The sequence below is a fragment of the Phacochoerus africanus genome, chromosome 9, assembly GCF_016906955.1.
Source record: "Phacochoerus africanus isolate WHEZ1 chromosome 9, ROS_Pafr_v1, whole genome shotgun sequence".
In the NCBI taxonomy this organism is placed as follows: Eukaryota; Metazoa; Chordata; class Mammalia; order Artiodactyla; family Suidae; genus Phacochoerus; species Phacochoerus africanus.
Genome location: NC_062552.1, coordinates 86,344,606 through 86,369,667, shown reverse-complemented (window position 1 = coordinate 86,369,667; position 25,062 = coordinate 86,344,606).

Here is a 25,062-nt window from a genome sequence, read left to right as displayed (position 1 = left end):
TTTCCTGAGCTGAAACCTGGAGACCAGAGCTTAGATTAACTCTACAACTGTCAAGCTCCATTAGGGGCAATCAGAAGAGACAGAGCATGGGTTAAACACAGGAAACGGAGCTGACAATAGAGGCATATGTCTCCAGGAGCAGGGAAGGGAGACAGGCATATAGATGTCTAATAACCAACATAAACATTTTTCTTTCAGGTTCAGATATAGCACTGATGGGTCAAAGATATTCCTCAGTATGGGGTGTTAAATGTCAAATATTAGGAACCTAAGTGGTTCAGTTGCACGTGTTTATTTTGTGCAATCTGATGGTCTTGAAGACATTTCCTGAGCATCTCAGGACTACAGAGAATTCAAGTGGTTACTGAAAACCAAAAGCTGAGGGCTGGCAGGGCCAGGACCCATTCTCTGTCCCATCATTAAGGAGCTGCCTGCCATCGGATCACCTTTCTGAGTACTCTAGTCCCTGTTAAGTCATTTTTCAGATAGAGGGTTGTTGATTTCCCACTGTGGTGCAGTTGGGTTAGGGATCTCGCTTGGCTGCAGCTGTGGTGGAGGTCACAACGGCAGCTCAGATTTGATCCCTGGCACAAGGACTTCCAGAGGTGGCAGATGTGGCCAAAAATAAAAAATAAAAATAAAGGGTTATTCTTTCTGAGGACCCTTTTAACATTAGCATTTTCTTAGCTTATATCTTACTTGAGTTCAGGAAACAGCATCTTTACCTGTTTGCTTGTGGATGCCTGTGGGTATAACAGGAGTGTCCAAGGTGGAATGCAGTATACTGAATATTTATAATACAGCACAAAAGCTTGTGTATTGGAATTTCATGGCACTTTAAAATATTCATGATGGGGATCAGGATATGCTACTTCCAAATATGTGCTTGGGCATATTGAATAGTTTAAGCTGAAGGGGAGAAGTGCAAAGTCACTTTGACCTTCCCCTGGCCCTTATTCCCTGAACAGGTCATAACGCCCTCAAGAGAGCCAAGTGAGAGGTACCCTCCTTATTAGAGGAGGAGTGTCCTTACCATGGAAGACAGAGGGACACTGAGAAGAATCTAAATGGATAGGTCTTGCTAAATTTCTATCAGTTCCCTACACTTGCCTCATATTCTGATCTGGCATAATTTTCCATGATTGTTCACTCTCCATCAAACCTAGCATACAAATACCCAGGGTAAATATTTTTTCCAAATTTTCATCTCCTTATGAAGCCTCCTGGGTCCCCTAAAACGTACATTAAATCAATTTGTATCTTCTCCTTGTTAATCTGTCTTTGTCAGTTTAATTTTCAGACTTTGCCAGGGACCCTAAGAGAGCTGAAGAAAACATTTTCCTCTCCTACTTTGCAAGCAATTGTAAAATATCACGGATTACAAAATATGCAATAACAATATATGGCATTTTCCAATAATGTTTATAATGCTTTGGGAATTCCCATTGTGGCTCAGCAGTAATGAACCTGACTGGTATCCATGAGGTTGCAGGTTCGATCCCTGGCCTCTCTCAGTGAGTTAAGGATCCAGCATAGCTGTGAGCTGTGGTATATGTCACAGAGGAGGCTCAGATCTGGCATTGCTGTGGCTGTGGCATAAGCCAGCAGCTACAGCTCAGATTCAACCCCTAGCTCAGGAACTTCCATATGCAGTGGGTTTGGGCCTAAAAAAAACAAAACAAAACAAAACAAAACAAAAGCCCTAAATATATTCTATACTAGTATAGACAGAGCATCTATAGATTAATTAGGCCAAAATTTAAAGCCACCCTCAAATGAATGTGCTTAGACTCTATTCTTAAGAAAGTGGCACTTCTAGGAATTTTTATACAAATGTTTCTTCTGCTTTAAAGATAGGAATTTCCAACTTCCTCTTGTTAAGGGTGTTTCCTCATGAGCTGTGAGCAATAGCTCTGTGGAATTCTTGTTGTGTGGCCAAGGGTACAATGTGAACATAAAACTAAGGCAGATAAAATGCACATCAGTTTAAGTTGGTCACAGGGTATCCCATTCATAAGATAACAGATCTTTAAAGTTCTCCAAAAACAAACTCCAACATGAGCAAGTGATCTGATGGGTAAAAGCAGGAACATGGAGGCCCAGTCATCCCAGAAGGTGACTGCATAAACATTGACCACAATGGCCGGAGCAGACTGGAGCAATGTACACTGGAAGGCAATGTACACTGTTATTTTTTTCCAGAATTTCCAGTATTCATAAATTAACAAATTAAACATCCTCTCTCCACCTCTAGAAGAATAGCGTACATGGCAGGAAGTCACTCTGCTGTTCTAACACAGGTGTCTTCTGCAGCCATTTGAAGTCCCAGCCAGAGCAGGGAAAAAATTCTCTTTCTTTTGTTCATGGACATTTCCTGAATGCTGGAAATGAAAGCGAGAGCTTTAGACTAAAAACACAACATGAGTCTGCAACAACCTTGACCTTTAAAATGGAGGGTTGGCAAAATCCATTTTGATCTGAGCTCACCTGTCTGCCTTCCCTCCTCTTCTGAAATGTCAATCTTACACAAGAATTTGGTTTTGTGAGATTTGAAAAATCTTTATAGGCAAAACAAATATTTAAATGCAACCTCTTTTCCCTCTCCTGTTAGATTATTCTATCACCGATGGAAAGCTGTGAGTTTGGGGTTTGTGGTCTTTTTTTTTTTTCCCTTTTACTCGGCAAGTTTAACTTTGAATTAAGGGAAGTACCTTCACTTTCCCCGAGAGAAGTAATTAATTCAAAAGAGGCTTTTCTTATTCGGGTCAAGATATTTTTAAAACAGGTGAGCTGTTACTGGTGATGATAGGAGATTAAGAAAAATGAAAAAAAAAAAAAACTTCCTGATTGAAAATGGATTAAACTGAAAAATAAAAGCAATAGTAGTAAAACTATGGCATACTTTGGCCTAATTAAATTTCAATTATGCAATGAAATCATCTTTTCTTTTTTTTCTAACATTTGTAGAAAAGGCTGTCTTCTTAGTCTCTCCAGGTCAAGTGGTTTTTAAATTCATTTTATGGTTTTGTTTTTACATTCTGAGTGTACTATCCCGTCTCACCCTTCTTATCCAATAGCTACTTCTTTTGTTTATCTTTAATTCCCCCTGTTTCTGCATACCTGTAGTGAATCTTTATCTTTGTTCTTTGCATCTCCTATACCAGGCCCACTCAGCCCCAGGGCTTGTCATTTCTATGATTCATGGGCATATTTTTCCTAACCTCCTACAAAGAATATCTTGGAGTAATTTTAAAACAGGTATTTCCATTGGCAAGCTGGGTTGGAAGAAAAAAAATTCTTATTGACTCATCTTGTATAATATAATCTAATAATAAGTCCTGTTCTCAGAGGAAATATTCGATAGATATTTAGTGTGAGAGCAGATTTGACTCAGAGTGCTCAAACACATTAAATATAACAAAACTGTCCAGTTAGTTTCTATTTACTGTGCCACTCAAAAAGGAAGGATGGGATAATATTTTCTTCTTATGCTAACATTCCACAAGTCTATGAGCCTATGATTTGCACACTTTTTAGAGATACTTTTAGACAGTAATTAAATAGCCACTCATTTACAGAGCTCTTTGCAGTTTTTTAGCTAGTTAAATGCAGAATAACAACCAGGCTCACTTATAACAAATGAGTAAGAGCAGCTTCCTTCACAGGCCAATAAATTCTTTCATCAACTATCATTTTCCAAAAGCTTCCGTTATAAAAAGCACTGTACATGTGCACTTTCCTCCAACCCTGCAACTGAACTAATGGGTACCTAGGTTATCTCCGTGGAAGAGGAGGGGGTGATAGAAATGAAAGCATGAGGATGTAGGTGTTGCATGCTTGATGAGTAGAAAGGCTTGGAGGGAATCCATATAGTTAGGTTCCATAAGCATATATTCTGAAACTCTCCATATCATTAAAAGTCCTAGATCTTTATCTTCCATTAATTTCCAAATGTGATTATTTTATCCTGGAAATAATTCTTGGAACTACAGGAGAGGAAGGAGAAAAAAAAGTTGCATTTACTGAATATACACCACAAACCTGACACTGTGCTCAGCATTTCATGTACTTGTTTAATTTGTACACAAAATGGCATATTATATATATTTTAGGAGTTTCTGTCTGGCACAGTGGAAACGAATCAACTAGGAACCATGAGGTTGCAGGTTCGATCCCTGGCCTTGCTCAGTGGGGTAAGGATTTGGCGTTGTTGTGAGCTGTGGTATAGGTCACAGAGGCTGCTCAGATCCCACGTTACTGTGACTGTGGTGTAGGCTGGCAGCTGTAGCTCCAATTCGACCCCTAGCCTGGGAACCTCCATATCATGCAGGTGCAGCCCTAAAAAGCAAAATTACATATATATATGTATATGTCTATGTATATATACACATATATATGTCTATGTATATATACACACACATATATGTATATGTCTATGTATATATACACACACACACATATATACATATATATGTGTGTGTGTGTGTGTATATACATATATATATATATATATATATATATATATATATATATATATATTTTACAAGCAAGGGAACTGAAGCTTAGAAAGCTGAAGAACTTCCCATGGTAGGAAATAGTATTCATACAATAGTATTTACTGAAGAATTGCTTATAATTCTAAAAATATTGGAAACAAACCCATGTTTTAGTATGTGTCAGAATACATTACTTTTAATGGGTGAATAATATTCCATCATGCACACATACCACATTCACTGCATTAGTGAATATTTTAGTTGAAAATTAGTTTTGTCATGGAGAATTATTTTTGATTAACCATATTTCTAGGGACCACTTTTTAAGAAACACTGAAGGTGATGATAGCCAGATGTCATTGATATGCATGGTGAGGCTCCTGTGCTGCCATATCTAGAACATATATTAGCATCTTGTGGGTAAATTCTGAAAAAATGTTTTAAAATTATTTATAATTAAAAACATAATAAACGTTTTAAAAATCTTCCTTCATATGAACATTACCTACCATATTTTTAAAAATATTAGGTCAATATATATATACTTTTTGGTCTTTTGCATTTTTAGGGTTGCACCCTTGGCATATGGACATTCCCAGGCTAGGGGTCTAATTGGAGCTACAGCTGCTGGCCCATGCCAGAGCCACAGTAAAGCCAGATCTGAGTCATGTCTGTGAGCTACACCATAGCTCACGGCAACGCTGCATTATCAACCCATTGAGCAAGGCCAGGGATCGAACACACAACCTCATGGTTCCTAGTCTGATTCATTTCCGCTGTGCCATGACAGGAACTCCAATATTGTTTAACACAAAGTTTAACACAAGCATTTGAAATAGTGCCTTAAATTAATGATACGGGTATCTTCAAGGGCTTTGTAAGCAGCAGTATCTTAATTGAGAGACATTAAGTATTTGTCTTAATAACTTAACAGAATTTTTTATTTTTACATGAAAAAGTAGAACTTCCAGGATAAACACATCTTCGTTACACTGTAGCTTAAAATTGCCAAAATTTAATTAGTGCTTTTTATAAATGTACTATGCACATAAAAATTATACAGTGTAAATGAAGCCCCTTTTGGAAACTTAGCTTTATCATTATCATAATTATTATTACAATTATACATATTTTACCTGGAGTAATCCTGACACATCTAATATTTGGGGTCATAAATCTTTAAAGAGATTGAAATTTTTTAAAAAATGCAAAAAAAAAAATGGATAATGAGTAACTAAGTTACAGAGTAGTTGGAAGTCAGTAAAAATCCAACCTTGGGGCAGACATTGCTTTTGGAAATGATACAAATGAGGTATTCTTTGGCTCTCATGTTTCTCCACCAAATTCTGATACCCATTTCAGGTCTGCATTTATCACTCCTTGTTTTAATAATTACTTCTATTATATAAACATGTGGTTCCATATATCTAGCTTCTTGAATAGGAGCTCCATTGGGTAACTTTATATTTTAAATTGCTGCACATGTTAAATGAAATCAACTCGAAGTGGAATCTTGGTATGGTGTCTCTTGAATCAGAGAAATTGATGTCGAAAATACAGCTCGAATACTTATCATCTTGTCCTTAAGACAGTTACATACACTCCGAGTCTCTGTATGCTGGGGAATAAAATAAGAAAGTTTAAAATGAGTCCATAAAGATTTGTTGTGAAAATTAAATGAGCTGAAGTGCCTGGTGCGTCTAGGACAATGAAATCACAAACATAGAAGGTGTTCACCAAATGCTGGCTCTCCTCACTCCTTTATTGTTGTTGTTGTGTCATTTTATGGTGGATTCCCTTAAAGAGTTACTTTTATTAAGATATGAGATATTTAAGAATCCACAAGCACCCCTCATGTCACCAAATTCAGTTCTTTGCCATGAAAGTTCTTAAAATTTTCCACATTGATTTATAACCTTTGAGGGAAGAAAACATTTCTTAATTCTCCATGGTTTCTGATCACTTAGGCTTTCCTGGACTGGGGTAACACAGCATGCCACATGTTTTCCTAACAAATTGCATTCGGACACTTTCCGACACTTTCATTATTTTAACTCAGGTAATAATTAGTCACTGTCAGAGGAAGGACTGAGGTTGTGCAAATCAGAATAAATTTACCTTGCCGTAGCAGCAGTCACAAATGAAGCAATAAATTAGAAATAGCAAATTGTTACGGACTTAAGAGATCACAAATCAAAATCGTTCCCTGAAATCCAGGAAAAGGTAGAGGACTGCCAAGATTTCTTTGAGAGCTTAATTTTTCCAGATAACTTTTTGAGTGGAATCGGTTTGTGATAAATCTCAGATACGATGCAGACACTGATCACAAATATGACTTTCTGGGTCTTCACTCCTATAACATCAGCTCTTTCATAATACTTCTTAAAAAGGAAGTACTTTTTCTTCTTACAGCATTTGGGAGCTCCTAAATCTTTTATGTACACACACATACACACACACAGAAACACATACATATACAGAAATACACACACATACAGAGACATGCAAAGACAATTGAGAATGCTTCTGAAAAGTTCTTTTGAGGATACAAAGCCTTTCTTGGTATACAAGCAATCAGAATGGTTAAATTTGAGATCACGAGAGAATCCTGAACTTAGTTGAACATCTGTTCCCAGAGGTGGATAATTAAGTGAATTCATGTCACCAAGGGGAGATGTTTCTAGAGCTGTGTCATGACCACCCTGAGCTCAGCCTCATCTTGTTCCACATTTTTATCCGGGATCAGAAAGATAAGATAGAAGGCATGCGCATCAAATTTTCTTACACAAAGCCAGAAAGGAACTTGAGCACAGTGAATGAGTGTGAATGATGGGCCAGAATGTACAGCCATGTCAGTGGAACAGATGTAAAGTCCTGCACTTTTCATCCAAAGATAAAAGGCCTGAGATTATTAGATGAGAAAATTGTGGCTTAATCAAAGATGCTCTGAAAATTATCAGTGGCTTCAGTTGTGAAAAAAAGCCAGATGTATCAGCTAGATGATGTGACACCCAGTAAGCTAATACTAATTAGTAAGCTAATCCAGAAGTAGAGGTCTTATATTTAAGAAGGAACCATCCTACTTAAGGTCAGGTAACAACTAGAATGGTGTGTTCATTTATTGTGCTACATCCTAAGAAACACACAGAAACACATAGAAGAGATGCTCACTGAGAGAAACTGTCAGTCCCTGCTATAGGAAGGGCACACATCTTTATCACTAAGAGAAGAGGAACTCTAGGTCCAGGTGGATATTTCATTACTGACAGATCACCATGTAGAGAAAAGAATAGATGAGTTCACTTTGGAACAAAGTTAAAGCATAGACTTTGGTCCTCAAGAATGGAACTCAAACTAGTGGGTATATTTCTGGTTAAAATGATCACAGAGTTCCCATTGTAGCTCAAAGGGTTAAGAACCCAACTGATATCCATGAGGATGCAGGATCAATACCTGGCCTCGTTCAATGGGTTAAGGATCCAGCATTGCTGCAAACTGCACTGGAGGTCAAAGATGAGGTTTGGTTGGATCCCATGCTGCTGTGGCTGTGGTGTAGGCTGGCAGCTGCAGCTCTGATTCAACCCCTAGCCTGAGCACTTACATATGCCACAGGTGCAGCCCTAAAAAAGGAAGCAAAAAAAAACAAGTTATGGAATGATAGGCACCTAATTTTCCCCATTCTGGCTACTCCCCCAATGTGATCAGTAATATTAATCCCCGATTAACTAAGGAAAGGCCTGTATCATACAAGCATAGAGTGATGTGGCAGAAGCTTTGAGTAATCTGCTATATGTGACACATTGAAGGAAGACCCTGAGAGTCATGATTTTCCTTCCTGATAGAGTTATATATATAAGATATATAATTATATATATATATATATATATATATAAAATTCTAGAGTTATATGTGTAATATATATAGTATTATATGTATATAACTCTAACATATATAGAGTTATATGTATAATTCTGTGAGAGTAGAGACGCTCTCACAGAATCCACTAAAATTTATTTTTTCTTTTTCTTTTTCTTTCTTTTTTGTTTGTTTGTTTGTTTGTTTGTTTGCTTGTTTTTTAGGGCCACACCAGTGGCATATGGAATGTCCCAGGCTAGGGGTCAGATTGAAACTACAGCTGCCAGCCTATGCCGCAGCCCCAGCAACTTGGGATCTGAGCATCATCTGCAACCTACACCACAGTTTGCAGCAACACCAGATCCCTGATCCACTGATCCAGGCCAGGATCGAACCCACATCCTCATGGATACTGGCTGGATTCACTTCCACTGTGATACAGGGGAAACTCCCAGAATCTACTGGGAGTTGGATCATCCTTAGGAGATGGATCAACAGGACTGCTGGCAGGTTGAGTCAACCCAGGAATCTCTTTTAGCACCTATGCTGTTGCAAGAGGCTGGGATGTCATTTTGAGGATTGAGAAGGAGAGCAGCTGAGGGCCACAGCTTTCACTGAGCTATGGAATACGGCTCCCTCTTGGTGCTCTGGCAAACAAGACCAAGGAGAAAGCCTCCAAATCCACATTGTGCAGCTGGTATAGAGAGTAGGTTCCTAAGAGAAATAGACATGGTTTTCTTTTGTTGTTCCTCAGAATCCATTTTACTAGAAGAAATTCTAGGATTTCCCAGAGCTCTGGCTTTCAACAAGTTCCTCCCAGACTTCTGGATCAGGAAGCAGGTAATATAAAGCAACATCAAATTGTCCACTGATCTACAGTCTGAGAGGACAATCTTCATTGAAAATTATTGGATATTATAAAATGAAAGATGTTTGATGACATATGAATTGAATTTTAAAGCCAGCAGAGACCTTGGAAGTCTCTCTAATGTTTTCTAAATAGTCTTCCTTAAAATACAATGGCAATAAATATTCTGCATAAAAAAATATTCCCATCACAGTTAGGGAGAAGGTCTGCCCCACTCCAGACCATCACAGAAGGTCTGCCCTACTCCAGACCTTTCCCTGGAAATTCGTAAGTATATGCAGCAACAAGTCCTTCAGTCAAGAAACCAGCTGGAATTTGTGTAATCAAGGTGATTCCCAAATATGTGGGACCACATTCTGTGGGAACTCCTTAGAAAGTGCTCCTATAGTCCCATCACCTCATTTTTCAGATATCCTCAGATCAGCCAAACTTAAGAAACTCAACACTGCCTTTCCTAACCAGCCCTGTTACAGAAAATTTGGGGCCTCACTTTTTTTTCATTTTTTCAAATTTCATTGACGCATAGTTAATTTGTAGTGTTGTGATAATTTCTGCTGTACAACAAAGTGATTTGGTCATACATATACACATACCCATTCTCTCTCAGATTCTTTTCCCACATTATCACAGAACACTAGGTAGAGTTCTCTGTGCTATACAGCAGGTCCCTGTTGACCAATCACTGCATATACCTCAGTGTGCATATACCTCAGTGTGCATATACCCAGCCCAAACCAAGAGTCCATCCCTCCTCAGCCTCCTCATCTGCCCCCTTAGGTAACCATAAGTTTTCAAAGAAAGTCTCTGAGTCTGTTTCTGTTCTGCAAATAAGTCCATGTGTATCTTTTTTTTTTTTTAATATTCCACTTGTAAGTGATATCATGTGATGTTTGTCTTTCACTAACTTGGGCCCCTTTTTATGACTTCTCATAGCTCCTACTATTTGTTCCTTGGAGCATGTTTTCAGTTTAAATTCTTTACTCAATCACTTTAAATGATGTATTCCACATTTGCCTTCCCCAGTAAAATCCAATTTCCTATGAAGGCAGAGACTGTGCCTCTTTTGCCCACTCCTCTTCCCCACACTTAGCATACATCTGGTACTGAGTTAGTTCCTCTGCGATGTGGAGTGACTCCCTGACCAAGAGTGCTCTCTGGCGAGTTTGCTGGTGGGTCTGTATCACACTCAGCCTCTCCTCTAAATTTGCATAATCATGGTATAACCATCCTCGTCCATTTGGAATGGATTTATTTCAGAATGAGATGACCTTTCATACTGCAAGTGCTATCCAGCCAGAGCGAGTACTCAGCTTAAAGAAGTCCTAGGAAATAGCCATATCAGCTCTGGAATATGAATAGCCATATCCAGGATGGGGGAACGTTATGAATTCCTATGTCTTCATAAGTATTTGTTGAACAAATGAATGAATGCACAAAGAAACAAGGACCCTTGAATCACCAGATCCACTTTATGTAGAAGTGACTCTACAAAATTATTCAAGGAGTAGGTGTACGTTTTACTGAGTACATCTGCATTCTCCCGCTGAATGACACTTTTAGACACGGCTGCTCTCACTGTTTCCCCTGCCTGACACAGCATTGACAGCCTTCCAAGAGTTTACATAGATTGTCTCACTCTTTCCATTCTATTTTTCTTCCACCTTCTTAACCATTACCCTGAGCCCCCTTCACATTGGCCCCTTCTGGGAACTGCTTTTAGCTATGGTGGCACTGGCATCTGTGGTCCAGCAGGAAGATCCCTAGACCTGGAGTCAGAAGATATGGGTTTGAGTTCCAGTTCTTTTCTTTAGATGCTTTGTTAGAAAGAATAAAGCCCTGGCAACTCTGGGCATCTGCTTCTTTCTGCTAGTATCCACCATAAAGTTTACCTTGCCCGAATTTTGAAGCTCTTGAGGGAAAGTGCTTTGTTAACTACAAAGCTCTCTGTATATCAGAGTATTTCAAAGTTGTCCCTTGAAACCATATTCATTGGAGAAGCTCTGTGAAAAAGTGGCCTAATATTCTTGGGAAAGCATACACACTATCCCTCTTTTAGATATTTACAGTGCACATAAGGAATTAGAGGCTTGAAAGTCTTGCAGCAAATAAATCTGTTTGACCCAGAGATTCCCCCAAGAAATTTCACTACAAATCCTCTTTGTCTGTTTGTTTGTTTAATGTAATAAATATTAGCATCTGACAGATACTAGTGTCCTACAGAATGCACTTTGGGAAATATTTCACGAGGCCAGTGTAAGGTGATATTATTGATAATGTGCCATGCCTCCCAGAAACCTGTTTTTGTTTTGTTTTATTTTGTTTCAAGGGACCTTTCCTTCTTGAATTGATTTGAGTGGGATGCAGTGGGATTATCAGGTACTTTGGCAAAGGGAGAAATTTGGGAACGGAGAACCTTCTGGCAACCAGAGGATGTAGACAGCTGATGCCTTGTCTTGAATGAAAGGCTGGTCCTACAGAGGCCAATGAGAGTCTGCCAGCTCTTTCCATCACCTCAGTGAAGTCCAGGGTCTCATTCTTTCTCCCACAGACTAGTTTAACAGACTTCTAACCAGCTTCTGTGTTTTCTATCTTACTCTTGCCTGCTACAGATCATCCTTACAAAAGAGATCCTTACCTATGACCCAACAATCCCTCTTCTGAGACTTTAACCAAAAGAATTGAAATCAGGAAAGTGATGAGATATTTTCACTCCCATGTTCATTGCAGCATTGTTAACAACTGCTTTTTGGAAACAACCTCAATGTCCATCAAATGCTGAATAGATAAAGAAGATGTGGTGTATACAGGGAGTTCCCTGGTGGCCTAGTGGTTAAGGATTTAGCCTTGTCACTGGTATGGCATGGATTCGATCTGATTCTTGTTCCAGGACCTTCTGCATGATGTGGGCATGCCCAAAATATAAAATAAATTAATTAAAGTAAAAAATAAAAACAAAAAGCCTTTAAAAAAGAAAAGTGGTATATACATAATAATAACTATTATTCAAATTTAGAAGAAAATTCTGCCATTTGTAACCATGCTATGGATGAAACTTGAAGTCATTATGGTAAGTGAAATAAGCCAGTTACAGAAGGACACATAGTGCATGGTTCCACTGATATTAGGTATCTAAAATAGTCAAACAAACAAAAGCAAAAATGCAATGGTGGTAACTGGTGGCTGAGGGGAGGAACATAAAGGGAGTTGCTATTCGACAGGCATAAACTTTTAGTTTTGCAAGATAATTAAGGTCTGGTGATCTGCTGTACACCTTTGTGCCTTTAGTGAACAATACAATATATACTTAAAAGTTGTTAAGAGGGTAGATCTCACAATTGAATGTTCTTACTATGATAAAAATAAAATTGCCCTTGTACTTTCTTGCTTAAGAATCCATTGATCCCTCCCATTTTTTTTTTAATGGGATGGGCTAAAGCTTAAATTTCTTAGCAAAAAAATCCCTGACCTTTCTCAATCTGAGCTCCTTTTCCATCATCATCTCTGGTCTGACCAAGACTATATCTTACCGATTCTAAACATTTGACTATTAGCTGAATGGGCCACACCTCACCATTATCCAGACCTTGGCACACACTGCATCTTCTACCCAGAATTCACTCCACTAAATTTCTCTTTTCAGTATATGCCTTCAAAGCCAATCATAAATATTCACTCATCTGTAACTGCTCCAGGCAGTTAACCTCTCTTTTCTCTGGGATCATTATACCGCTACACTGAATATGGCTGACGTTATACATCAACCCTTGGTGTTGAGATGTAGTTACTTTAGAGTTTGTCTATAGTCTGCTCAGGCTGTTAGAATAAAATGCCATAGGTGGGGTAGCTTAACTGACATAAATTTATTGTCTCACAGCTCTGGAGGCTAGAAGTCTCTGATCTGGGTGCCAGCATGGTCACGTTCTTGATGAGAGCCTTCTTCCTGGATTGCAGACCACCAACTTCTCTCTGTGTCCTTATGTACAGGAGAGAAGAAGCTCTGATTTATTCCTTCTCTTATAATGGTGCTAACCCCATGATGAGGGTCACACCCATGATTTGTCTCAACCTTATTATCTCCCCACCTCCAAATGCCATCGTATTGGGCAGTAGGTCTTGGTTGTATGAATGAGGGAGAGGCTCAAGTGTTTAATCCATAGCAGTTGCTTATCTGTGTATCCCAAGTGGGTAGCACAGCAGATGACACATGCTACTTAGTAAATTTTTATGGATAAATACATGTACAAGCCAACCACACAACACAATTCTAGAAGAACTAAAGAAGCTGGCATGGTGAAGTTACAGAGTCACACATAGGAAACTAAGACGTCTGTATCAGCCCAGGAGGCAGGAGCAAGAAATATTCAATTGGCAAAGAAACCCATCTAAGGGTTCTGGAGCAGAAGGAGTTAGAACAGAAAAGTATTTTTCCTAATTGCCAGAAACAAATGAAACCAAATGGCTTTACTGGACATCTTGGATTTATTCATCCAGTGTGATTGATATATTATTTTTGTTTATATACTTTTGGAATTTCAGTATAAATATTTCTGGCTTTCTCTGTCTTAAAAAGAAAAAGGATGCTAGACAGCTGGCAACAGCATCTTCAAAGAAAGAGAGCCTTTAGCATTTCAGTCTCAGGACTACAATATGCTAAGACTATCTAGTTGATTTTTTAAAAAGGAGTTTTTTTTGGGAGGAGGGGGTTGATAATTTAAAATCATTGGGAGTTCCCATTGTGGCTCAGTGGTTAACGAATCTGACTAGGAACTGGATTAGATCCCTGGCCTTGCTCAGTCGGTTAAGGATCCTGCATTGCCATGAGCTGTGGTGTAGGTCACAGACATGGCTCGGATCCCACATTGCTGTGGCTCTGGCATAGGCCGGCAGGTGTAGCTCCGATTGGACCCCTAGCCTGGGAATCTCCATATGCCATGGGTGCCGCCATAGAAAAAACAATAAAATAAAATAAAATAATTGAAAAATTAATCTACATAGGGTAGTAGGAGATCTGGATTACGTGTCATAAATTCAATACATATTAGTTGAGCATCTATAATATGACACCCTCCTAGGTACTAGGAACAGACAATAAGCAGTCTATGCTGAAGGATTAGCTGTTTATTTCCCAGGAGATGGTCTTTACCAATTAAAGAGACTGACATCCATTTGTTGCCTCCTAAATGGCCAAAGGACTGTTGATTGCTAGCAGCTTTGCTCGGGAAACCACCATATTTGCAAATACAAATGCATATTTACACTCTGATGAATAATGAAGGTTATTTATTGCATGCGCTTGAAATAATGGTTGATTTTGGAGTGCCGTTCATAAAACCCACATCAAAAAGTGTGTTATGGCCTGACGTTTTCATTGCAGTTCAAGTAAAATTGTCCTTGGAAATTGTCTTGCTACCAAATTGCAATCATAAAGGCAGGGGTTTAGACTGGGAGAATCACTTTATATTGTGAACTTCTGGATAATATATAACATAAAGAGTTTAATTGAATCATTCAGTTGGGCTTTTGCCCAGAAAAGTGGGAATTTAAAAGCTGATACAGCGTCAGCTTCCAATGACACCAGTCAGCACTCCTTAGATTGGATGTAAATAATCCTATTTGCGGATATGCAATATGAGTGGGGTATGCTTGTCTGTAAACTTGCTAGCAAATGTAATTAAATAATTCCATCATGTCTTAATATATATGAAAAAAAGCACTGACCCCAAAGTAAATTTTGATATATATTTTCCTTCTAGCTACTAGAAGAAAGCACTGAATATTTAGCAACCTTTAACTTACTTCAAAATTGCAGAAGCAAGATAGAGAACAGACACATGAGTGCTCACACACATACACACAGACACACACACACACATACATCATTCTTCGTTCCTGGGATTTGAAATTGGAATTTGGTTCAAATTCTACATTTTAAAGTTCATCTTGGTTTAAATCCTGAACTTCACAAGTCCGGTTGCCTGAGGCCCAGGCTTATGGTAGCCTTTCAAGGAAAATAAATCAGCAACAGGATTACTTAGACCACTGTAATCGAGTCAACACACAACAGGAATGAAGTACATCTCAAAACAAACAGGTTGTTCTGGCAAAGCTGCTTTTTGGGGTTAACTATTTAGAAAGAACTGTTCTCAAGGTATTCAAAATGGACTCTGTTCCTGTGATTAAATTTAGCCAATTTATAGCCAAAAACTCTTATGGAAAGAAAGGAAGAAGATATGGATTAGAGTATTATTTCCTCTGGAAAGTCATCTCCTCTGCATCATAAATGATAGCAGGCATACTAAGCACTGCATTTCAGTATCACCTTAGAACTTCTATCTTGATTCTCCACCTTCTTTTTGATTATTCTTTCTCAGGTTCTGTTTTTAATTCATCGTTCATTCAGTGTTTGAACTCTGGTGTTCTCAAGGCATGCCATCCCTCACTCCTTTCCCTCCTCGTCAGGTGTTATTTTCCCAAGTGAGGTTGTCACTGAAATTCCTACAATTCACCATCAAGTCTACATCTACAGCTAAACTTCATGTCCAAAATTCTACTCTGGTTCTGAGTTACTTCCCTCAGACATCTTACCTATCCCTAAAATTCAGCATCTTCTTCCTCAAATTGTTCTCCACCTCTGTTAGTTGCTCCTCATTCATTTTTGTACTTAAACTCACATATCTGAAGTTATATGAAAGTTCCCCTTATCTTTGAGGTTTTCCTTTCAGGCAGTATCAACTTGTATTTTTCCTACTTCATTAACAAGTCCAGAATTCTTACCTTCTCCACATGCCCTGCTACTGCCTTTAGTTTGTCCTTCACCACCTCACTCTTTCTCCAGGGCCAATTCAAAGATTCCTAAGCTGGATTCCCTGCTACCTCTTCCCAACCATTCTCTCTCTACTGCCCTCAATAATCTTTAGAATAAAAGTTGTACCATGCTTAGAATATTTCCATGACAATAGAAGGGCTATTGTCTTGATCTGCTACCATTTTACCTTTTCTCTTAACTTTCCTTTAACCTCACACATGTGGCCTTCACATGTACTTAATTTTCCCCAAGTCTTAGACCAGGAGTCTTGACTTAGAATGTCTCCTGGGTGCTCCAGCAGACATAAATTGATAGCGAATCATGGGGGCTATGATAAACTTGAAAGAATGTATGAAACCTGAAACAATTAAATACTACTTTTAAAACATCCTGCTAGGCAATCAAAAATCACCTGTGAACTTGAGACCCCTTGGGGAAGCATTGCACCTCTGCTTCTTCTGTGAATGAACTGGTTTCTCTTAGTGCTCTGAACCTTTTCACATACTGTTTCCTCTAGATTCTTTGCTGGATATCTACAAAGGTACAGCCACACTCCTGAAAAGGGCCATTTCTCTCTCCATTTTCCCTGAATAATTTCATATATTAAGGGGGCCACCCAAACTCTTTCCAATCCAAAGCTTCTAAATCAACCTATGTCCCTGCTTCTCTGAGGCCTGATTGTGCCAGAATAGATTGGACAGGGTGGTTAAGGGGTGTATTCTTTATGAACTTGCAAATAATAACAATAAAGCTTAAGATTTGTGTGGTGCTTGACAGCTTTTTAAGCTTTTCACATTTGATAGTCTTGAAAGGAGAACTTTTAAGAGGCATGAGGAAAGCAATATGGAAGGGAAAGAAACTTATTTTCAGGCAGTGGACAGATGACTGTTGCCAGTATAACAATTAAAAAAAAAAAAAGCCAACAAATTAAACTATCAGTCTCTGTTATAGAACTCTCTAGAATTATTTCCAACTTTCAAATACGTGAGTGATCACCCCAACCCAGCTTTATAGATTGACTACAGGTACTATGTGCCCTAAATTTGTTTTTTGAAAGCACATACCAATTTTTTTTTTTAATTATAGCCATATCATGCTCCTATGAAGTTTTCATATTTGAATTTATGGAATTGTTATATTGAAATGGAATTGTGTTACACCTTTAAACCTCAAGTGGCTACTAATATTTTATTAAATACAGCTGCCACTAGGCAATAAAAATTTCCAAGGGGCCAAAGGAAAAAAAAAAAAGGAGTGCGGTGTTTTTCATATCTGCTTTCTTCTTGCAGGAGCCATATGCTAGTAATACATATATGCTGTCTGGTGTTTATATATACTTCAGCTCTGTACAGAGTTAGCCTACAGCATCACACACCACCTGCATAATTTCAAAACACTGAACACTAGATGTCACAAAACAAAACCCTATGCTCTGCTCTCAAGCACAAAAGCATTTACAGTTGGTTAATGAGATATACAGAAAGCCGTTGCAAAGCCAAAGAAGTTAATTTCATTATACAAGTTTAGGAAATAATGGTGGACTTTGCAGGACAGATATTCTGTAGCCATAATTAGCTTTAAGATAAATCCATTTGGTATGCATTTGGTTTTCCATTAGGACATGCATTTTCACTCCCATGCACGGTATTTGAAAGGTTTACATTACATAAAATTAGGGCTGTATAAACTATGTGCTTCATCTCTTTCTCTAATGCGATTGCGCCATTCCCCCAACACAGTAGCCTAAATGATAGCCCCTATTGTATGCAATGCACGTCAATAAATACAGAACATGAATGTGAATCAATATTGTATTAGTATTGGGATTAAGCAAGCTATTTTCTCCTCCTTTTTTTTTTCCTTCTGGGGAGACGAATATGAGTAAATAAAATGAGTGTTTGTCTGAAACTGTGTTGGGGGATTAGGCTTTGTGTTTTCCTTTGAGGAGCAGCATGCCAACTGGCAGGCCTTGGCTACCTACCTGGGCCAAGCATGGAAAACACGATGCTCACCCTTGTAGCTGCAAGGCCTGCTGCTTTGAAGGACGCAGGGAGGCGGGCCTCTTCTCGCCCAGAAAAACCAGGTGCAGTTCCTGGAGCCGGGAAAGGTTATGCTTCATATGACTTCGTTTTCTCTCCGCAAATTAAAGGACAATTTATGAGTGTCTAGACAGGAATTAATCGGAATCATATTGGCTGCTTTTGACCCGAGAGTGCTATTACAATAAAGTATATACAACACAAATATAGGACAAAATCATTTATATAGCCTATTATCATGCCAGCATCCAGAGGCACCTTACAATAATAAAATGATTTACAAAAGAAAACACTAACAAAAACATATCTCTGATGATGAATGGCTCTGAAAAGCCAACTTAATCTGTTCTTGAAGTTATAGTTAGAGTCTCTGTAAGTGCTAACAAGATAAGGAGATTTTAAATGATGGTAGAATAATAAAACCGATTTGTGGGGAAGGCAGGCATAGATCCAGGACAGAACTAGTTTCTACGATTTATAAGAAGTCAGTTTGTGAGACTCTTCCAAAATCCAGAATAGGTGTTCAAATATAAATACACTAAATCACTGTGAAGTAGGAACAGAAATTTTGTACACACAGAAGAAAAATGCAAGCTTTTTCTGTGAAAAAGTTATGACATTCAGAGACCAATCAAAAATATTTTTACATGCAAATCAAATATATTATTACTGAGAAAAATGTTTTAAAGTGTTCTTAAATTTTATAGATAAAGGTAGAAAACATTTGAAGAATTAAATAGTGCATAAATAATTTCAATGTTATGTTGCATAACCTCTCATAATATATGTATATCTTTTCCCTCCCAACCCTCCCAAATAGCTATTTAAACAACCTCTCTGGTTCTAGTTGTCTATTTTCTGAATTTAGGTTCTTTACTGAGTGAAAATGTACTAATTTTCTTTAATCTTTTAATTGATTCAATACAACTTTTTTTCTCAAAACAAAGAAAATATGGTGTTCAATAGTTTATTTTATATCATTTAAAATAACTTTTCTTAATTGATTATTTAAAAGATGCAAGCTTATTATACAAACTTGGAAAACATAAAAGACTATCAAGAAGAAAACAAGTTTTCTACATGACTCAGATTCCAGAAATAACCACAGTTAATATCTTGGTGTATTATTTTAAATGGGAATTTTTTTCAAATTAATTATAAATTAATTCCAGCCTCATTTTAAATTAGAAAACTGAACTACTCCTATAAAAACTTCTACCACAACAAGTCAAGGTGAGAATTATGGTAACAATTGGGCCAATATATTTCCCCTCAATATCTTTTACCTATTCTGATAATTATTTCGAAACTATTTAAATTGAATTATCACAATTTCCATGCTGAAACTTAGTTTAGGAAAGAGGAAACAAAGCCATTCTTTTTTCAAAAAAAGACTAAATTTTAACATTTATTTTCATACATTTATATTTATATATTTTAGTGTTAGCTTCAAGTTGTAAAACTTTTAGCCATTTACTTTTTTGTCAGAAGAATGTTAACTAATAAATGTAATCTCTTACATGAGTGCACGCAAGCACACACACAGATGCATTCATATATACTAGTATATATTACAATATATCCTAGTAGGTATTATATACTTGTGTATATTACAGATATATACATAATTTTTCTTCCTATTTTCTTTCTTTACTCTGAGAGTACAAAGGTTTCTACTGCTCCTTATCTTCTTGCTTGCTCAAAAAAGAAAAAAATGGGGCAGAAAACAGGAGTTTGTATTTCTGTTTTTGTTCCAGCAGCCCAGCCCTCAATGAGTTTAATCAGCTGAGAATATGACTGTCTAACTCACTGAGCACTGGCTGTCAGTGACCTGGGGAGTGACACCCTGTGTCTTACTTTGTTGTGGATTATTTTGAATTGTTCAATTTTGAATTGCTTCTCTAGTGGGAGAAAGATCAAGGCCAAAATCTTTACAAAGAAAATGCAATGCAAATGTGAATCCTGTCAGACAAAAGGCTCTTAATTTGGACTTATAACATTTACTGTCTCTTTGCCCCTCAAATTGGAGACTCCATACTTAAAGATGGGAGAAGAACTCACTTTTCCACCCCAACACAACTCATCCTCTTCTTCATCTCACCATATGAGGGCCAAAATCAATTCCACAGGCCTTTGAGTCCTTTCTCTTTTTGCTTTTATTTAATCCCATAAAGACATAGACCCAGTTCGCAGGGCAACTTTATTATACACTTGTTTGTTTGTATATTTCTTTACTTATTTTATTACTACTCAGTTTCATTTGATGGTGGTGATTACCCATTCTGTCCAATATTTTCCCCTAATTTTTATTTTTATATCAAAGTATAGTTGATTTACAATGTTATGTTCATTTTAGGTGTACAGAAAAGAGATTCAGTTTTACATATTTTTTCAGACTCTTTCTCCCTATAGATTATTATAAAATATCTACTCTATTTCGCTGTGCTGTACAGTAGGTCCTTGTTTATCTATTTTATATGCAGTGGTGTATGTATGTTACTCCCAAACTCCTAATTTATCCCTCCCCCTTTCCCCCTTTGGTAACCATGAACTTGTTTTCTATATCTGTGGCCTATTTCTGTTCACTAGTGCCTTTTAAGAAAATTAAATAGAAAAATTGGATTAGTATTAGAGATCGTAGAGACACACAGATGTATTAACTCTCATGATCATCTAAACCTTGATCTGGCCTTTTGAGAACTTTGGGGCTGCAAATATAAACTCACACCAACAGATCGTTGTGGTTTGTTGATAGTGTCAAGAGGTGTGACAATTGAATTGATTTCCACTACCTTCCAGCGACAGAGAAATCATTTGCCTCTTCTGCCCCCAAATTTTGTTAAGCTATCCTTCTTAATCTTCTGAATTATGTTGTGTCCTTTGTTACAACAGCTTAATTTTATCCTAATACACCCAGGAAATATATCCGCTTCACACAGACCTCTCAAACAGTAGACTGAGGACGTAGTACTAGTTAGAAACTCTTGAAATTGAACTCAAGTAGGAACCTTCAATATCACAAAACTAAAAGGATTTGTCATTCTCTTCTTCCGTAATAATTGGTCATCTATGATGCATTTTTAAAACATAAATGTGATTATATTTCCCATTGTAGTAAATGTATGGAATAATTGATTTGTTCTGATGAACTATTACATTATTAAAGTTTTCTTTGTTTTTTTTTTTCATCAACAACTTTTGTCCTCTATAGGTCATCCTAATATGAGTTCTCATTTTCTAATACAGGTTCTGTCCAGATGGAGGAAGGAGGTCCCGCCCACATGCAGGTGCTACACAACCACGGTAGAAAGACCTACAGTACAATCTAAAGGGGTTCCCAGGAGCCCTAAAAATTGAAAAGAAAATTCCAGAGATCACATTTTTTCCTGGAAATCCTTTAGGTGCAGCATTGCATAGTAGTTGGTGGGACTGGGCTCTAGAATCAGAAAGCCTCAAGATAAACCTTTCACATTCACTATAGCAGCTCAGTGTGCTTGGGCATGTGGTTTAATTGTCTACGTTGTGGTCCATAAAAATAGAGATAATAAATAGTAGCATACTTATTATATGCTATTATCTGTATTTAAAGAACTTAGAATTGTGCCTCATAGGTTAGTGCTCAAAAATTCCAGCTCGTATTAGTTATTCTACCTCGAGCTCATACTGATCTAATTCTCATTGAGCCATATTTGCACATTCTTTAATATAGGCTCTTCCATCATTGGGAGAAATAAACTCTTCAAGATAATAATAACCTGGAATTATTATTAGCCTTACTTGAATTGGGATCTCATTTCTGGTCGAGATGTTTCCAGTGTCAAATGAGAGTCTACATTTACATAAATATATCTTCACCTTCCTAGGCGAGTAGAAATAATGTGAATGATAATATAATGACACAAGCTACCAGTCATTACCCTTTCTCTCTTGCCAGGCTTGTTGTTAAGCCTTTACCTGCTTTGTTTGACTTACTACTCACAATAGCCTTTAGAAGGAGACATTTTAACCCCATTTTACAGATGAGAAATCTGAGATTTAAAAAAATCTGTTTCCCAGCTTACCGTCCTGAGTTCACATGTGCTGTTTCACCCCTTAACCTTTTTCATACTAGCCCCACTAATCCTTACCCATCTTGCCGGATGGAATTGAAACATCACTTCTTTGTGAAAGCCTTTCATGACCCCAGGCTATCAGGCTACCTGAGATTACTTCACACACACACACATACACACACAAACACACACACACACACACACACACACACAGAAACACTATCAGCACTCCTGACATCTTCACAGTCATTCGTACATTTGCAATCATTTAATGGCTTGTAATTATTTTCTTTTTTTCCCTTTCTGTGTCTTGGGAGGAGTCACCTTGTCCGTCCTGTTCATCACTGTAGCATAGGATTTGGCCCCCTGACTCGCTTATGACACTAGTCATTCATGATGTTTTTGTGTCCTCAGCACAGTTTGAAATTCTATAGCTTTTCAGAGCATGTGAAAAGGAATTAGAAGATTCAAACAGCCTTGAGCGTGTCTGATCACATCCATGAATCATCCACCATTATCCCTCTGGTTGCCTGTTCATCCATCTACATTGCCCATCTAGCTGTTCCAGGAGGCCACCACGGCTTGCCATGTTCCTGGATTCTGCAGGCCAGGTCCTAATATCTGGTGTCATAATGTTCAAGGGTTGGTGAGGAAGGGAAGATTAAACTGTCACTTTTTCATTGATCCTCCTATTATCTTCTGCCCTGTCTTCCTAACAGATTCCAAGTACTGGGGGAAAGTGGCAGCATAACCTGAATAAAATAGTGAAATAAACCTATTGCATTGAACGGCCCCTAATTTTTCTGCCTGGTAGTGATGGCTATATTTCGGTCAGCATTCTTTTTTATCACAATGGTGGTGACAACATGGGCGACCAGGTACATGAAAATGACAGTGATGAAGAGGCTGGTACCAGGAAACTATGACAAAACTTAGATTCAACCATGTCACTGGAAGAAAGCAGGCATTAATCAGACAGATAGTGGGAGAGTAAAAATGGAGACTGTTGAGGACAAATGGGGTCCCTGGAAATGGTAGAAGGAGGAGATGAACTAACATGCACTAGAAAAAGGACTTAAATCATCATAGTTAAGGATGTTGACTTTGGCGGGGCCTCTCCCAGAATCAAGGAAGCCCTTACGTTACAGATGAGAAATGCAGCCATTTTGCTTGTGGGAGGTTTTCGTGGCTGTTTTTATTGTTATCCTCGCCCGTTTTGTTATATCCTCTGTAGGATGGTGTGATCTGGGAAACCTGGACTACATTTATAAAATATAAATATCTAAATGTAAAGCAAATCTTCATTATTTATTATAGAGGTCTGCCTGGGAATCATAATAAACAACCATATAGTGAGCAGTGGGGCAGGCCTAAGAGTGAACTGAACATGTCTCCCTCTAGCAAGGAAGGAAAACATTCTGGGGTCAGGCCAGACTCCTCTGGGGATCTTTTTCACAATAACAAACTAGACAGACATACTTTAGTCTCCAAGCGCATTTCAGAATCCCATGATGGTCCAAGTCAATTTTTAGGGATCTTAAGTTGATATAAACACACTGATATTTGTGTTCTCATGTTAGCATATGCAGAACATCAAGAATTGGATGTTCACCAAATAAATAATTCAGATTTGTGGACCAAAAAGAAATATCAGGAAGTAATTTCCAGAGTATGCAGAGCTATTAGCAAAATCTAAATGGGAGGCAAATAAAAGTTAATTAGGCTAAGGAACTTGGGGAACCAGGGAGAGCCAATGAAAATATTCATACGAGAGGCGAAGTGAATAAGGATGTACATGAAGGTTTGATTTTTTTTTTAAATACAGAAAACAATGTTGTATCCATTTATTTTGCATATTTGCTTATGGTTTTATGTATATGTTTTTGCTGTGTAACTATCTATAAGCTCTTTAGAGATTTACACTTTATTTACAGTTCATTGTTGCTAGTGAGTAAAGCAACATCTCAGAAGTGAGGTGGATGTAACTTAGAGGCTTGTGTGGGGCAGAAATCAGTACTGGTCACAATGCACAGTAAGATAAGACCGAAGGGTTGAAGGTGGGGCCAATTATGAGAGACCCAGAAGCATCTCTTTTATGATTTTTCTCATTTTATAGTCAAAGGATAGAAGGTTTGTCTGAAATGACCTTCTCAAATGCCTTTTTCATTGTCTTATCATTTGTGCTCACTGTTTCTTAAATACCCACCAACTGAGGTTCTGGTTGATAATTTAACCAGGTAGATTTTCCATAAAAATATGAAACACACAGTTATGAAGAATAGAGTAAGTGTACATAGATTTGTTACATATCAGAGACTCAATAGATAGTAATAAAGACAACCTATAGACTTGGAATATACTAGGTCTATCACTGACATGGAATATTTTATACATTTTTCACAAGTTATCTCTTGTAGTCCTCACAATTATGTTAGGAGTTAAAAGCTGTATTATCTCCCGGCTGCAGGTGAGGAAACTTCCATCTAGCCCTGCCTTCATGGATGGTTTGCCATTTTTCCGAAACTTGAGTGATCTTCAGATACAGATGATGAAGAAGTAATTTAAATGCGTGAGAAGGCCAACATTCAAATAATACTCAATAACATTACAACTAATACTTATATACTTAGATTTTTTTTTCTATTTTCCTATCTGAAACCAGAGGCTCGTGCCATCTTTTAAAATTTATCATGAAGTGACAATACATCTTGGTTTCATATAATATAAGACATGGAATTTCTGAAAGAAATTCAGAGGCTTGGACTAACTTGTGTGTTTTATAACTGTTTCAGAAAGGTTGAACTGGGCTTTAGTTTTCCAGTTGATCTTAACTACTTGAAGGTGTAAAGAAAACACATCATTCAAACTCACAGAGCATGAATTAATGGCTTTCTGTCACCAACCCCTTTTTTTCCCCTACTCACTGGGTCAAGGGCCCCATGGCCTC